The following is a 15,000-nucleotide window of genomic DNA, read 5'->3' on the forward strand; positions in this document are numbered from 1 at the left end:
ATCACCCTTCCCTGCCTCACACATCACCCCACCAAACACCATCACCTCCCCTCCCTCGTCACTACATACACACACACACACGGGAGCACCATCCACCCCTACCCAGCCTCTTCCATCCTCTATTCGGTGTTGCTTCACTGCGTCAGGGAAAGCCACACTGAGGTCGAGGAGAGGCAAGGTGATCCATCTGTCTTCTTTGCTTAACCCAAGAGTGTTTATGTCTCGCCTTCTTGTCCTGTTAAATCCAAAGTTTTTTTTCTGTTCTTTTTTAATCTGTGAATTTGTTGTCCTATTAAGTAACGTTATTTTAGGCGATCTCAACCTTATTGTTTTTAGTTTTTTTTTTATTATTTCTTGTTTCAATCTAGTTTTTTTTATAGAGTTTTTTTTCTTTTTCTTTTTTTAATCTGTTATGTTTATGAATTTGTTATCTTGTATATTAACGTTATTTTGGGCGATCTTTACCTTACTGTTTCTAGTTTCTTCATTATTTTTGGTTAGGGTTTGTTTCTATATTCTTTATCCAGTTTTTCCCTCTTCTCATTATTGGGTGGTTTTGCATTTACCTCAGTTGTTTCTTTCTTCTTTTACTTTTGTTTATTTTCTCACTGAGTGTAATTCTATATAGGCACTGCATATATTTTTCATTTTATCATTTTTCTCTCAGTACAAGAGATGCTAGAAATATCAGAAACAAGACCTGTTCTCGTGTCTATTTTTACTGATGATGCTGCATTGCCAAACCATTACCAGAATCATGAAAACGCCCTTGCGAAACCTTAGCAACTTTCAGCCAATCTGTTGAAAATAGTATATAGAGCTAAGACATATCACGATGACAGTTTTACCAGCAGAATCATGAAAACGCCCTTGCAGATCGTTAGCAATTTCCATTAGAGGAGCTCAAAATAGTGCAGAAAACACACCGAAATGTTTGAGAATACGATCTGAGAGTCACGTGACAGCCCCGCCCAACTCGCTAATGGATGTCCCTCCCAGCACAGGTGTTGATTACCGAGGGCAGGTTCTGCACGGCGGGTGAGGGATCATATTACTTAAGTGATCTAAACAATAGAGGTTCATAAGGTAATGGATGGCCTTTGAGCCACACACTTAAGAGAAAGGAGGAAAGAAAAAAGCGTGTATTTTTTTTGCAACACGCAGGATCAAGTTTACTAATCCATTGATAGAGTTAAGAAATGATATTAGTTGACCGAGTTGGTGCTCCGCGATGAAGCTGAAACTAAGAATATACAGCAATAAAATAAAAATGTGATACACAAATATGTTTTTAATTGGGTTTACTTGATTCACCTTAATCTTTTTTTTTTTTTTTTTTTGAGAGAGAGAGAGAGAGAGAGAGAGAGAGAGAGAGAGAGAGAGAGAGAGAGCACAGTGGTAGTCAATGTGGCAGGTACTTGACTCATGACCACAACTATACAGGATCTCCAGTAGGAAGCGAAGAACCAGTGAAGTTACAAGCGGCATCTTTCCTGAAGGGTCCAGAGACTTTCACGCCACGGAGGAGCATTTTCTGAAACTCATGCGCCGCAACTCCACAACGATGAAAAAGGCTCTAGTTGAAGTTACACATGTTTTTAAGGATATTTTTATGATTCTAACGATAGCAAAAAAAAATCTACATTATTAACAGGAAAAACAGTCTTGAGAACCATTATATCATCTTTGTGGCCTTTGAAAATAGTCGTGGCGAGTGAGCTAAGCGTTTCAGAATAAGGGTTTACTGTCCTCAGCAGTCACACACTTCTGATATTCCACGTCAACGTTATGGACCTTCTGCTCTCTCATAAGAAGCATTTCAAAAGACCACATAGCTGAATAATCAAGTTTTAATTGGTATCCTTCTCACTGACGATGCAGGAGGCTTGTTACACCATCATTTAGATCATACAAACACCGCTAGAAACTTCAACAATTCCAGCTACAGACTGATAAAAGTAGTCGATTGAAGGCCGCGAGATGTTTGATGATACGGTTCTCTCTAACCACTGAGGACATAATGTGATGTCAAAACCTCCTAACCCTGTAATAAAGATGCTGTCTGCTACACCACTAATACTCCTCCTCTTTCTCCTTCTCCTCCTCATTCTTCTCCTGCTGCTGACAATAATTCACACTAATTCCCCGCCTCGCTAGTGTGTCCTTCACCAACTACCTTTAAAGTTACTATCATGTATCATTCACACATAAAAAAGGAAGAGAGAAGAACAAACGTTGTGAGGCGAGTGAACATCTGTTTTGGGTGGAGTAGGACAGGGATGGAGAGATGGGGTATTGGGCGGGACAGGGTGGGGCATAGGGCGGGGCGGGGCGGCTCCCTCCTCTCTAAAACATCTCAAGTTACATGTCTGGTCTAATTCGCAAGAGGCCGTGCGGATCTGAGGAAGTGGAGGCCGAAAGTGGTGCTCTGGCTAGGTTACCTCTCCTGCCTACCTCCTTCCCTCTCACTCCCTGTCTTAACTTGCTCTTGCGTCTTCAACCGGTTACGACAAAATATTACTAAAGGACGATTAATTCATGCACACAAGACAGCTATACTGGTGGTAGATAGTTGGAGATAAAGAATAATGCAGTTTACTCATTTGTAAAAAAAACTGAGCGGCTGACTTAGTGGTTTGACTTGTTTATTTTCTATACAAGCTGGTTCTAAGAGTAATGGATGGGTTGAATGATTGATTAGCAAACTTACTGACGTATGGATACACTGGTTGATTAATTAGCTGAATGGATGGTTAGACTCTGAAGGCGTTACTGGTTTACTGACAGATTGATAGAGTGCTTAGCTGATAACCCAAATTGACTGAAGTCGTTATTGGAACTAAATGAAGTTAATTACGTTACTATTAGACTGAATGAATAGAAAGTTGAATAGTCCATATGTTGATTTCCTGACAGACTGATAGAGCAGTTAGCTGATATTGGACTGAACGACTAACTGACTACATTACTTGCTGATTGCTAGACTGGTTAATTGATAATCTAAATAGACAAGCTGAGTGATAGTGGGACTGAGTGATGGACTGCTGAATTCACCGGCAGATTGACAGAATGGTTAAGTGATAGAAAAGAAGATGGACTGACTCACTCTGTTGGCAGCTGTCTCCTCCTCTAACTGATAGACTTATTGGCAGGCTGAAATTTTACCTGATTGACCGACTGACTGACTGACACACTAGTAATCGAGTGGACTAACAGCTTTGACTGACTGACTGACTAATTGACCCACTAGTAATCGAGTGGACTAACAGCTTTGAATGACTGACTGACTAATTGACCCACTAGTAATCGAGTGGACTAACAGCTTTGACTGACTGACTGACTGACTGACCCACTAGTAATCGAGTGGACTAACAACTTTGACTGACTAAATGACTGACTGACCCACTAGTAATCGAGTGGACTAACAGCTTTGACTGACTAACTGACTAATTGACCCACTAGTAATCGACTGGACTAACAGCTGACCAAAGTGACTGTGACTGAATGATAATTGACTTTAACTGACTGACTGACTGATTGCCTAAATAACTGACTGACTAACTGACGGATTTCTTGCTTGATTCTTTGTGTAAAAGAGACAACACACTTTTCTCTATGAATGAGTAACCGATTGACTGTTTTTCGAGGTGAGTGTCATGCCAACTGTCTGCTGCCTGCCTTCACCCGATCGCACCACCCGTGAAATTAGGGCCAGAACTGAAACGACACAATCTTCCACTTAACTCGAACTTCACTCCTGTCATCGAATTCCACCTCCTTTGACTCTCTTGCACCACCACCATCACCACCACCACCACCACCACCACCACGACCACCACCATCACCACCGTGCCTCCGCCTACGTGTACATTACCATACCAGCGAACACTTACACGCTCCTATACAAGTACTAGTAGATGGAGATTTCACCTATTCCCCTCTCTTTTTATCTATATACACTGAAATTAGTCGTTATTTTCTAGTGCTTTAGTTAGAATGGTATGTTGTGTTGAAAAAGATACAGTTTTGGATGGAAGGTAAAGATTTGGTGGTGTTTCAAATCTCTTGCGGAAAAGAAATACGTCTAAAATTTATAGTATATCGATTCTAATGTTCTTAATTTTTCTAGTAATTTGGCGTTTTATTCTTTTTTTTTTATTATTATGAACGATGAAAAAAATAAAACAGTTCAGAAAGTCATACAATTGGTACTCTGATCTCTTGTGTATGTATGCATGTATGTAGTGCCCTTGCTTCCCTCTAGCCCGAGCCTCACACACACACACACACACACACACACACACACACACACACACACACACACACACACACACAGAGCACAAGAACACCAAAGCCACACATACACACACACACACACGCCCCTTGTCCCCCTTCCTTTCACAACCTTAAGGCTCTTTATTCAATTCTTCCCCAGCCTCCCGTCAACTCCCCCTGCTCCCTCCTCCCCTCCAGGACCCATCGACCCACCCACTCATCAACCCACCCACACACGCCCACTTCACTCACACCATTATGTCCAGCCACGAGTCTGCGCACATCCTTTGGCATCCTATACACTCACCTACTCACAACACGAGTACACACTTCCCTTGTACTCTACACTCGTCCTCATGAAGTGGTGGTAGAAAAGAGTAACCTAATACACACATTTCCACTTTGTTTAGAGTCTTTTCTCAGTATTGACTCCTGTGATATGCGAGGAAACTACCGGTTTTTTTTATGTTTTGTGACGAGATTGTCAGGCACGAAGGCTTAAGATCGAGGGAAAATTGATAATCTACACGTTTTTAGATTTGCAAGAAGATTCAGTTGATAAGAAGAGTTAGAATTGATGAAAAAGTAAGGAACCTATATATTCTTTATGTACCACAAGGAAATCCAATTGATGAGACTTAAGAATGAGGAAATTTATATACATTCTTAGATTTCATAAGGAGCCTATCAGCAAAAAAGTACTTAACACTGAGAAACAACTAAGAAATGCCTCACTTTTTTAGCTTATTATAAGAAAACTGTCAGAAGATCAAGGGACTTCAGATTAAAGCACAACGAAAAAAAGCAGTGGGAATGAAAGCAGCTTGTTACCCAACATTACAATACGACGCTCAGAGGCAGCATAACTTCGGCCTGCCTTTGTTGTCTCGAGTGTGGCTGGCGATCAGAGGGGTCACAGACACAGCTCTCTCGTGTGTGGTGGCGGCAGTGGTAGTGGTGGTAACGACCTAGTTCTCTCAAAGCCCACCAGAGTGACCAAGGAATACTCTCCCAGCGGCACTCCCCAAGCGGCATTCCCATCCCTCCTCTGTCCACTGTGACCACGTGATTAAGGCACTGTGTGGACTGTAGAGGCGGGAGGCAATGACCCATAGCTTGCCCTGGGAGAGTGTGAGTTACCATGCTCCATTTCCAATCCCTGTACTGGAGGCACTGTATTCCGAACCACTTCTACCTCCATTACTTTCATAAGGCTGTAGTTGAAGTTTCACGGATTTTTACGGGTGTTATTATAGTTTTGGTGAGAGATTAATGAAATTTCTACATTATTAGGAAGAATACTTGTGTGAGAACTTGGCTAATCGTCCCTGTGACCTTGGGAAATAATAATAATAAAAGAGAATAAAGTGTTTCTAAACATGGGCCTTTTTTAAGCTCCTTTCCTTTGACCAGTCTCTGTTAGTGTTAAGTGTAAGATAAGGATTCTGAAACGCTTAATTGCTCTCATCAGGGGTTATTTTCAGAAGCTACAGAGATGATTACTCGCGTCCTCATGGTTGTTTTTGGTGTTCATGGTGTATAATACTTGTTTAACTGTGTCTTGGACGTAAAAAAACATCATTGAAACTCTTAGAACTTACATTAAAGTCTGTTGAAGATGCTCGAGACAAGACTACGGGTTATGATATTATACCTATTTATTTAATTTATCTGATACGTACATGATTTCAACGACAAAAATGAAACTACACACTGAAATGTTTCCAGTACTCAAGCACTCTTAATTCGGCCATTACAAGTATTTCAAAATGACACCACAACATTATCGAGACAGGATACGATATAGCGACCAGAGAAATTCAAGGAAACAAAAAGTACTTCTTAATATCATTGCTACTAGTTTTAATAGACTTTTTGCGCCTGATGTCTTCAAGTTATATACCTCATCACTCTATCATGGGTGTCCTACAAAACCTGACATCTAATCTCCACTATTAAAGCAACCAGAGAGATACGAGGAAACAGAGTAATTCTTAGTGTCATTACTACTACTGCTAATGGGCTTTCAGCGGCGGACGTCTGCAAGTTATGTATGCCCGCTCGGCTCAAGGTCACCCTCAGGCATCGTGGCAGCACATGACGAGCTTCACAGAGCCTCCAGCAGGTCCAGTGACAGCAGGGAGCAGCGAACTGACACTTGTTGCTTTCCGGACGCCTTGTCACGCTACCCATTCACTCTTACAAAACTTTACTATACTCTCTTACATTTTAGTATATTGTTTTGTTTTTATTGGTGTCAGTTCTCTCTGTCTCTCTCTCTCTCTCTCTCTCTCTCTCTCTCTCTCTCTCTCTCTCTGTCTGTCTGTCTGTCTGTCTGTCTGTCTGTCTGTCTGTCTGTCTGTCTCTCTCTCTCTCTCTCTCTCTCTCTCTCTCAACATTTCATTCCCCATAATCTCCTTTTTTAGCGCCATACATGCACTGTACATACGCAACACGAGTCTTCCATCTTTAGTACTGCCATCCCACCTTGAAACTTTCCGGCACTTCCTCGGCGACGCCCACCACGAGACTTTACTTCATCGCTTCAAGACACCAACATTTGTCTAATACTAACGTCTCTAACTCTTGGGCGTCTTGGTGTTTTTCAAGGACTATGGAAGTTGTAAGAAGCTATAAAATCTACTTACTTCCATCTAACCTAACCTAACCTTCTCTTCATCTCTCTCTCTTTTTTTCTCTCTATCTCTTTCTCCTCGGGCTGTCTTTATAACGACCACGGAAATTGTAAGTAACTATAAAATCTACTTACTTCCACCTAACCTAACCTAACTTAACTAACCTACTCTCCATCTCTCTCTATTCTTTTTCTCTCTATCTCTTTCTCCTCGGGCTGTCTTTATAAGGACCACGGAAATTGTAAGTAACTATAAAATTTACTTACTTCCATCTAACGTAACCTAACCTAACTTAAATAACCTACTCTCCATCTCTCTCTATTCTTTTTCTCTCTATCTCTTTCTCCTCGAGCTGTCTTTGAGCGTCTTGGTGTTTTATAAGGACCATAGGAGTTGTAAGAAACTATAAAATTTACTTGCTTCCATCTATCACTCCCGTCCATCAATCTGTGTAGTCTTTCAAAGTTTTCTGCTGATTAAGCACTAATTACCTGATTACTGAGTCTCTCTTATTCATCTGCCACTCTGAGAACCAGTTGAGTAGCCACCCCATCATCTCCAGAACCTCTTGAACTCATATTCTCAAACACTTCTGCCCTTCATCTCCACTATTTCAAAAAAGGCTTTATCTAAATTTACGTGAGTCTTATAAGGTGTTTTTTAAGGTTCTAGAGGCAGAGTGACAAGATTTCTATATTATTAACTGGAGAAACACTCTTGCAAACGCCGCTAATCATCTCTATGGCCTTGGAAAGTAGTCGTGGTGAGAGAGCATAGCGTTTTTGAGTACGGACCCTGGACTACTCATGGTCATCGAATCTTTCCGAACAGGGGACCTCCACACACCTGCAATCTTTACACGAGTGAGCGATGCCACCACCTCCTTTTTAGAACAGCTTGAAATCGTCTTCTTAGTGATAGTTTGACGAGAATTCTACGTTACCGATGACAAAAAAAGCTGAAACCAGAGAGCGACTAACCATCTTATGAAAACAATACCTACGAGGGAAAAAAGCATTTACGAATACGAGCGATAGTGACGGTCAATAATCGAGTAACGAACCACACTCACTTCTATTGTGCTTTCCCTTCAATCCCAAGTCTTCTCTGAACTGCTTACAATCTACCAAGTGTCAGGTTTCAAAAGGACACTATCAGCTGATCAGACGACTCAAGACTGAAGCTGACGCACAAAGGAAAGTGGAAGTGGATGCAGAATTTGCGACTCGTGACCAGGACTGCTGTAATTTATAAGAGCTATTAGTAAACAAATGCCTAAATCCACCTATTGAAGAGGAATTAAGAAGGATAGGGAAGCATAAAATGAAGTCTGAATGAGTCAAGATGGTTCCTGGCAACTTAAGTGCTGTAATACCCATTATAAGAATAGCTATTAGTAGTTGAATAGCTAAATTTACCTATTGAAGAGGAGCTGAGAGGGAGAAGGAAGCACAAAACAAAGCAAAAATAAGCGCTGCGAAGGTTCCTTATAACTTATGTGTGCTGTAATACCCATTATAAGAAATAGCATTACAAGTTGGATAGCTAAATTTACCCACTAAAGAGGAGGTAAGAGGGAGAGAAAAGCACAAAACAAAATGAAAGAGCGCTGAGAAGGCTCCTTATAAATTATGTGTGCTGTAATACCCATTATAAAAACACTATTAGTAGTCAAATAGCTAAATCTACTCACTAAAGAGGAGTTAAGAGGGAGAAAGAAGCAGAAAACACAGTTGGAGTGAGTGGAGAGGGTTAGGTTGAGTTCCTTGTACAACTTGTGACCGCGGAGGACTGTTACAATGCCGTTTAGGATCCTCAACATACATTATTCTTGGACGTGTTAATAATCAGCCTCTGTTTGTGGTCCGAGATATATTGCGGCAAAAATCTGTCCTTGGTTACAGTCTAAGCAGCATTTTTTTCCTTCCTTCTCAACTTATCACTGGTGTTCTTGAGTTACAATTATTCAACTTTTTTTTTTTTTTTTTTCGTTTTGTTTTTTTGAGAGAGTGAGAGTTTGTGTGTTCGAATACCATGAAGATAAGAATGAGAGAGAGAGAGAGAGAGAGAGAGAGAGAGAGAGAGAGAGAGAGAGAGAGAGAGAGAGAGAGACGTGCGGCACTTTATCACGCCCTTCTACTCCTCCTCTTCTTCCTCCTCCTCCTCCTCCTCCTCCTCCTCCTCCTAGCCGTGACTATGGTAATTACAGCAGTTTCCATACCGAGGGTGAATTGCCGCTCCTAGTGATGTCATCTCTCTTTATGTGGCAAAGAGTGTGGGAAGATTATTATTATTCATCTTTTTCAACAGTACCATCCCTCACCCCTTGACGCCCCCTCTCTCTCTCTCTCTCTCTCTCTCTCTCTCTCTCTCTCTCTCTACGTCACCCCCTATTGTTCTTTTTCACGGCCTCTATCTCTCTTTTTTTGTTTCGTTTCTTCATCCGCGTATAACCACTGACGCCCTTTGCCCCCCTCCCTCCTCTCTCTCTCTCTCTCTCTCTCTCTCTTGCAGGCCTTCCCCATGAAACGCTCACTCTGTCTTGTTTGTTTTCTCTATTTTTTTTCTCTCTGCGGTACTTCATTCCCCGTTACTAATGTTTTTTTTTTTTAATCTTTTTACTGTTACTTGTGTTTATCTTTGCCACGCTCTCATATTAAACTTTCTTCCCTTACATTACTTAGTTTGTGCCTTATTTACTTGCTCATTTTTCCCTCTCCCTCTCTTCCTTCCTCTTGGTTTCTTCACATCATTTCGTTTTAAGTGATTTTCTTTTTTCTATTGTCTTCATTTTCTCCCTTCCTGTCTGGTAAGTCTTTATCACATTCGCTTTCCATCATTTCCTTTCACATCTCATGATCTTCTTTCCCCTCTCTTTCTCTCTTTTTCTCTACATCCATTTAATTATAATTAAACAAGGCCTTTCCTCTCATTTTCTCATTTTCTTTGCCTATTCTCCTCATCTTTCTATTATCCTTAAGATTATCGTCATTTCAATCTCATTTTTTTTCCACATCCCTTCCTTCACATTTCATTAATCTTCTCCATCTCACCCTTGTTCTAGTCCTTGTCCCTTCCTTGACTATTCTGCTTCTTCCAATTCACTCTCCCCATTGTTCTAGCCCTCGTTCTCCTGTCTACCCTGCTCCTCTCAATTTACGCTCTTCCTTCTTTTAGTCCTTGTCTTGCTGTTTATCCCCTCTCAATGTATCCTCTTCCTTGTTCTAGCTCTCGTTCTGCTGTCTACCCTGCTCCTCTCAATTCACTGTCTCCCTTTTTCTACTCTCGTCCTGCTGTCTATCCTACTCCCCTCAATTTATTCCTCCCGTCCCTGCTTAGCCTTCTCCTCTCAATTCACTCTCCCCTTGTTCTAATCCCTGCCTGGCCTGCTCCTCTCCATCCTTCCCTGCCGCCAGTCACGTAAGGTCGCACATACAAAGAAGCAATGACGAGCCGCCGCCACCACCAGGCCACACCAGACGCGTTGAATCACGCCGCTATAGTCACAAGCCGCCCACCGTGGGGTACGAGGGCAAACCACTGGGGAGATGAGGGCCGCTCCACCACATACACAAAACCACATTAAACGCCCACCCGCGCCCTGAACACAACGCACGCCACGCCACCACCACCACATTGCTTCATCTGAGCTTTCCTACTCACTCCTTCGGCACGTGGTGTGGTTCTTCTTACTAGCTTAGACGCACGTTAGCTTGAAGATATCTTACACAAGCGGACGTGCTTTATTAAATTATTCTAGTGACTAAAGGTCTTGACTTTTTTTGTGTGTGCTTTTTTTTATGGTTGGTGTGTTTGGTTTATTAACTCATCTTGAATGTAAAGAGAATGAGGATAGAATGCAATAAACAAACGGACATGATGGGGTTAAAGTATGCTAGTGATTAATTTGTTTTTTTTATACAGATATTTTTATACAGAGTTGTTAGTGTGTTTAGTTCATTAACCTGCCTCGATAATATATATAGCTTGTGAGAGGAAACACTGAGCTGATTTATTCATATGAGCCATGACCTTGGTTTCACAAGTGTTTGTGTGGTTAGTTCATTACCATACCTCGACAGAAACTCACAAAGGTGGAAACACTGTGTTGATTTATTCTGATAAGTAATGGCCTTGATTTTACAGCAGCGTTGGTGTATCCTGCTTACTACCATACCTCGGAAATAATTTGCACATGAGCATTTACAACATTAAATTATTCTAGCGAGTATAGACTCTTATCTATCAGAAGAGTGTATGTTTTGAGTTCACGTTGACGATATGAGACAACCACCGGAGCTATTTACATGAGGATCAGAAACTACTAACCCAAAATAAACTGACATCATTAAAAGCTGACATACTAAACAAAATTATTCAGGCGATTTGTAATAAGTTTGATCCTGCATTAAACTTTGGCCCACATATGAGGGTTTTGGGTTCAGGGCTATGGTAAGGCTAGGAGGTCTTTAGTCTATCTTACCTATCTAAAATAATAAAGAAAACTGGAGGCGGGGAAGAAATTTACCGATGAGAGAAGACTAAGAACAATATACTTAGCAGAATAGAAGCGCAAAAATCATAACCAATATAGATTTAAACAGGCGGTAAATGTATAGATGAGAGAGAACAGGGAAATAAATGAAAGCTTTAACTTCTTGACTGCTGTGACTTCTACTCAATTTAATAAAGATGTCTTGCGTTAAGTTTATATAAATATTCTAAAAGATTACACTAACAGCAAAGTAAATCATCAACTATCTATTTTTTTTCCTGCAGTTTAACCTTGATTGGTGAGATTATCTAGAGTCACTAAAATGAACTAAGTCTTGTCAGTAGTTACAGGATAAAAGGAAATCTATTATTGCTGTAACGAGAATCAAGTTTTTTATTTCTTATTTTTCAGTGCTTGTAGTTTTTGAGCAGTGAAAATGTTTGTAGCTACTGAAGTCAATCGTCATCATTAGTCATAAAGTCGAAGGGATTTTCTCATTGCTGTGATTTCATTTAAGTATTAAGTTCACGGCGCATCAACTTCACCCAACCCACAATGTGAACCTGAGGACATAAACAAACACACAATGTCTCGATTAATGCAAGATAACATGTTCACACCACCACCACCACCACCACCACCACTACCATAAACAACAACAACAACAACAACAACAACAGGATTCGATGGAACACGAAGGGAGATCATGAATGGACTGAAGAAAACACTAATATATTCTTGTTTTTTTTTATTTTGCAACTTGTATCTTGTATCAGTTTTGTCAATCAACTGCCACCACCACCACCACAACAACAACAATAACTAGTACTACTACTACTACAACTACTACTACTATCCCAACCATCACTACCACTACAATCATTTAATCTATCTACATACTACCTAACTACTACTTCCATCACTACAACAACAACAACAACAACAACAACAACTACTACTACTACTACAACTACCACTATTACAACAACAACAACAACAACAACAACAACAACAACAACAACAACTACTACTACTACTACTACTACTACTACCGCTAATCACTAATGCGCATGACGATAAGGAAGGGCAGGGAAGAGAAGGAAGGGACGGGAAGAGAGAGAGAGAGAGAGAGAGAGAGAGAGAGAGAGAGAGAGAGAGAGAGAGAGAGAGAGAGAGAGAGAGAGACGGGTACGGACTTGGAGTAGGCGGGGCGTCCTTGATTGTTTAGTTTCCGTGACCGCTCCAAATTAAGGTCGGGGAAAAGTACGAGAAAGAAAAAGAAGATGAAGGAGGGAGAAAGGGAGTGAGGGACGAGAGAAGGTTGTTTCTCGCAGCTTTTATTAACCACTTCGGTACCATGAAACGTCTTCCTATTTATTCTGGTTACTATTTAACGACTTCATACAGCTTCAGATACTCATAGAGGGATTGAAATAGTGAAGATTCCGGACCACTAATCTTCTGACCTCCATAGACACTTTGTAATGTATATGAAATCGTCTAATCACACACAAAACTTATGATAAAAATGCGTCCCAGTACTGAAGGGTTAATGACGCTGCGTGTTTCAGTTTATTTTTCCTGGTGTGGGGGAAGGATTTTAATCTTCACGTCTGTCCGCGAAATTTCATCTTCCTTAATGTATTGTCTCTCTCTCTCTCTCTCTCTCTCTCTCTCTCTCTCTCTCTTAATTTTATGTTTTCTTGTTTTAATGACTACAACTGTTTATTTTTCTCTCTCTCTCTCTCTCTCTCTCTCTCTCTCTCTCTCTCTCTCTCTCTCTCTCTCTCTCTCTCTCTCTCTCTCTCTTAATTTTCTCTTTTCTTGTTTTAATGACTAAGTATTTTTTTTATCTCTTGTGTTTTCATTTACGTGACTAATTTCCTTCTTTCTTTCGTGAGTTGTTTTTCTTTGTTTTTTTTTTGTGTGTTTTGTTCTCCCTCTCTTTTTTTTCTAGTCATGTACACGTCATGTTTACGTCAAAAAATGGTTCACCTCCCCTCCATCCTTTCTCTCTCCCAGTCTGACAAACCAAGAGAAACCAACCAACTCACATAGAAATCAGACTAGCACGCACAAAAAACCCATATACGACGATAACCTACTCTCTATTATAGTAACCCTTAGTAAACCTTTATAAAAAAAGCACACACACACACACACACACACACACACACACACACACACACACACACACACGCACACAAAACGACGAAGCAAAATGAAAAAAAGAACCTCGAAAACGGAGCTAGCTAGATAGATAGAGAGGGAGAGAATGCTCGGTAAACCCTCTACTCTCTCCCTATGACGTGCACATAACACCACCGCCCGCGTCACCCTTATCGCTGCGAGGTGATTGTAGTAAGCGTATATGGCACCGCTGGGTCTGGGGACGGTGAGTGGGAGGAGCCGAGCCTTGGGGTTGGGGAAGGGAGAGAGAGAGAGCGTCTGAGAGTGAGGAAAGCGCCGGGAGTGTGGTGGAGAGCGAGAGACTTCTGGGAATGACGGGATGTTGGTGGTATTATGAAGGTGGAGAGTGTTGTAGGAATGATGGAAAGATGAGTAAAAGAAGGGAGACTGTACGTGATGGGAAGGTATTTAAGAGAGGAAGAAAAAAATGATTCCAGAAGAAAGGTATAACAGAAGTTTGGAGTGAGTAAGGGAGAGATTCTGAGTTACGTAAAGGAGAGGAGAGAGGAAGATGAAAGGTGAGGGAGCCAGTGAGTGAGGAAGGCTGAGAGTAGTGAGTGAGTGAAGGCATGAGTAAGAGGAGCAGAGGGTTAGGAGTGACCGCCAGGGAGAAGATGACGTTGTGAGGATGTGCGTGAAACTTGCATCACCATCATCTTACAGTCAGCATCCTTTTGTCTCTTCTCGGACGACCACCACTGCCGCCTGTCTGTCTCTATGTTTGTTTGTCAATCCATCGCCAGCTAGTCAGTCTATCTAGTCAGTCCGCCTTGCAAATTTTCACACCCAAGAGACGAAGATACGGTTATACCCTGAGAAAATATACACACATGCGTAAAACAACACAGACACACACACACACACACACACACACACACACACACATAAAAAGATAACAAAAAGCTGGATCACTTTCTTGGTCATATGGTCTCTTCACTCCGAGCGCGATACTTCTCTTGTGTTAGGGAGGAGAGGCAGGGAGGGGAGCTCAGTGTGTAGGAAGGAAAAGGGTGGTTTGTTACGCTGCACGGCCCTGCTACACAACGCCAAGGTCGGGTGGTGGCGGCGGGCAGCGTTGGGGTTCATACGCGAAGTGCGGGATACATAGGGGTGATTCAGATGCGGATCGGGCCTCGTGTTCAAGGCTGCCACATTACTTCAAAAGCCACAGCACGTGCTTCAGAATGGTGCTCCTAACTCCCAAGATCCTGCGATGTCGTAATGGTGCAAGGACACGTGGGAATGAGACACGGAGTAAACCATGTATCGAAAAATTTCTTGCCGTGTTTTCAAATGTCTGCAATTGAAGTGACACGAGTTTTTGAGGAGTTTTTACGGTTCTACTGACAGAATAACAAGATTTCTTCATTAATAACACGAGAAACACTCTTTAGAACCCAACCT

The 15,000-nt window shown here is 41.5% G+C and overlaps 1 protein-coding gene and 1 long non-coding RNA gene across 3 annotated transcripts in view; one reads left to right on the top strand and one right to left on the bottom strand.

Annotated features, from left to right (window-relative positions):
* Nucleotides 1–13,586, top strand: part of LOC123504042 — a 27,400-nt gene extending 13,814 nt beyond the window's left edge. The window contains exon 2 of the long non-coding RNA XR_006674691.1: nucleotides 13,553–13,586. This is a non-coding gene — a long non-coding RNA (uncharacterized LOC123504042). The remainder of the gene's footprint in view (nucleotides 1–13,552) is intronic.
* The window catches only part of LOC123504041 (protein trapped in endoderm-1-like), a 38,577-nt gene that overhangs the window by 15,392 nt on the left and 8,185 nt on the right, over nucleotides 1–15,000 (bottom strand). The gene's annotated exons all lie outside the window — the stretch shown is intronic.

Source organism: Portunus trituberculatus, chromosome 15 (assembly GCF_017591435.1).
Source record: "Portunus trituberculatus isolate SZX2019 chromosome 15, ASM1759143v1, whole genome shotgun sequence".
Classification (NCBI taxonomy): domain Eukaryota; kingdom Metazoa; phylum Arthropoda; class Malacostraca; order Decapoda; family Portunidae; genus Portunus; species Portunus trituberculatus.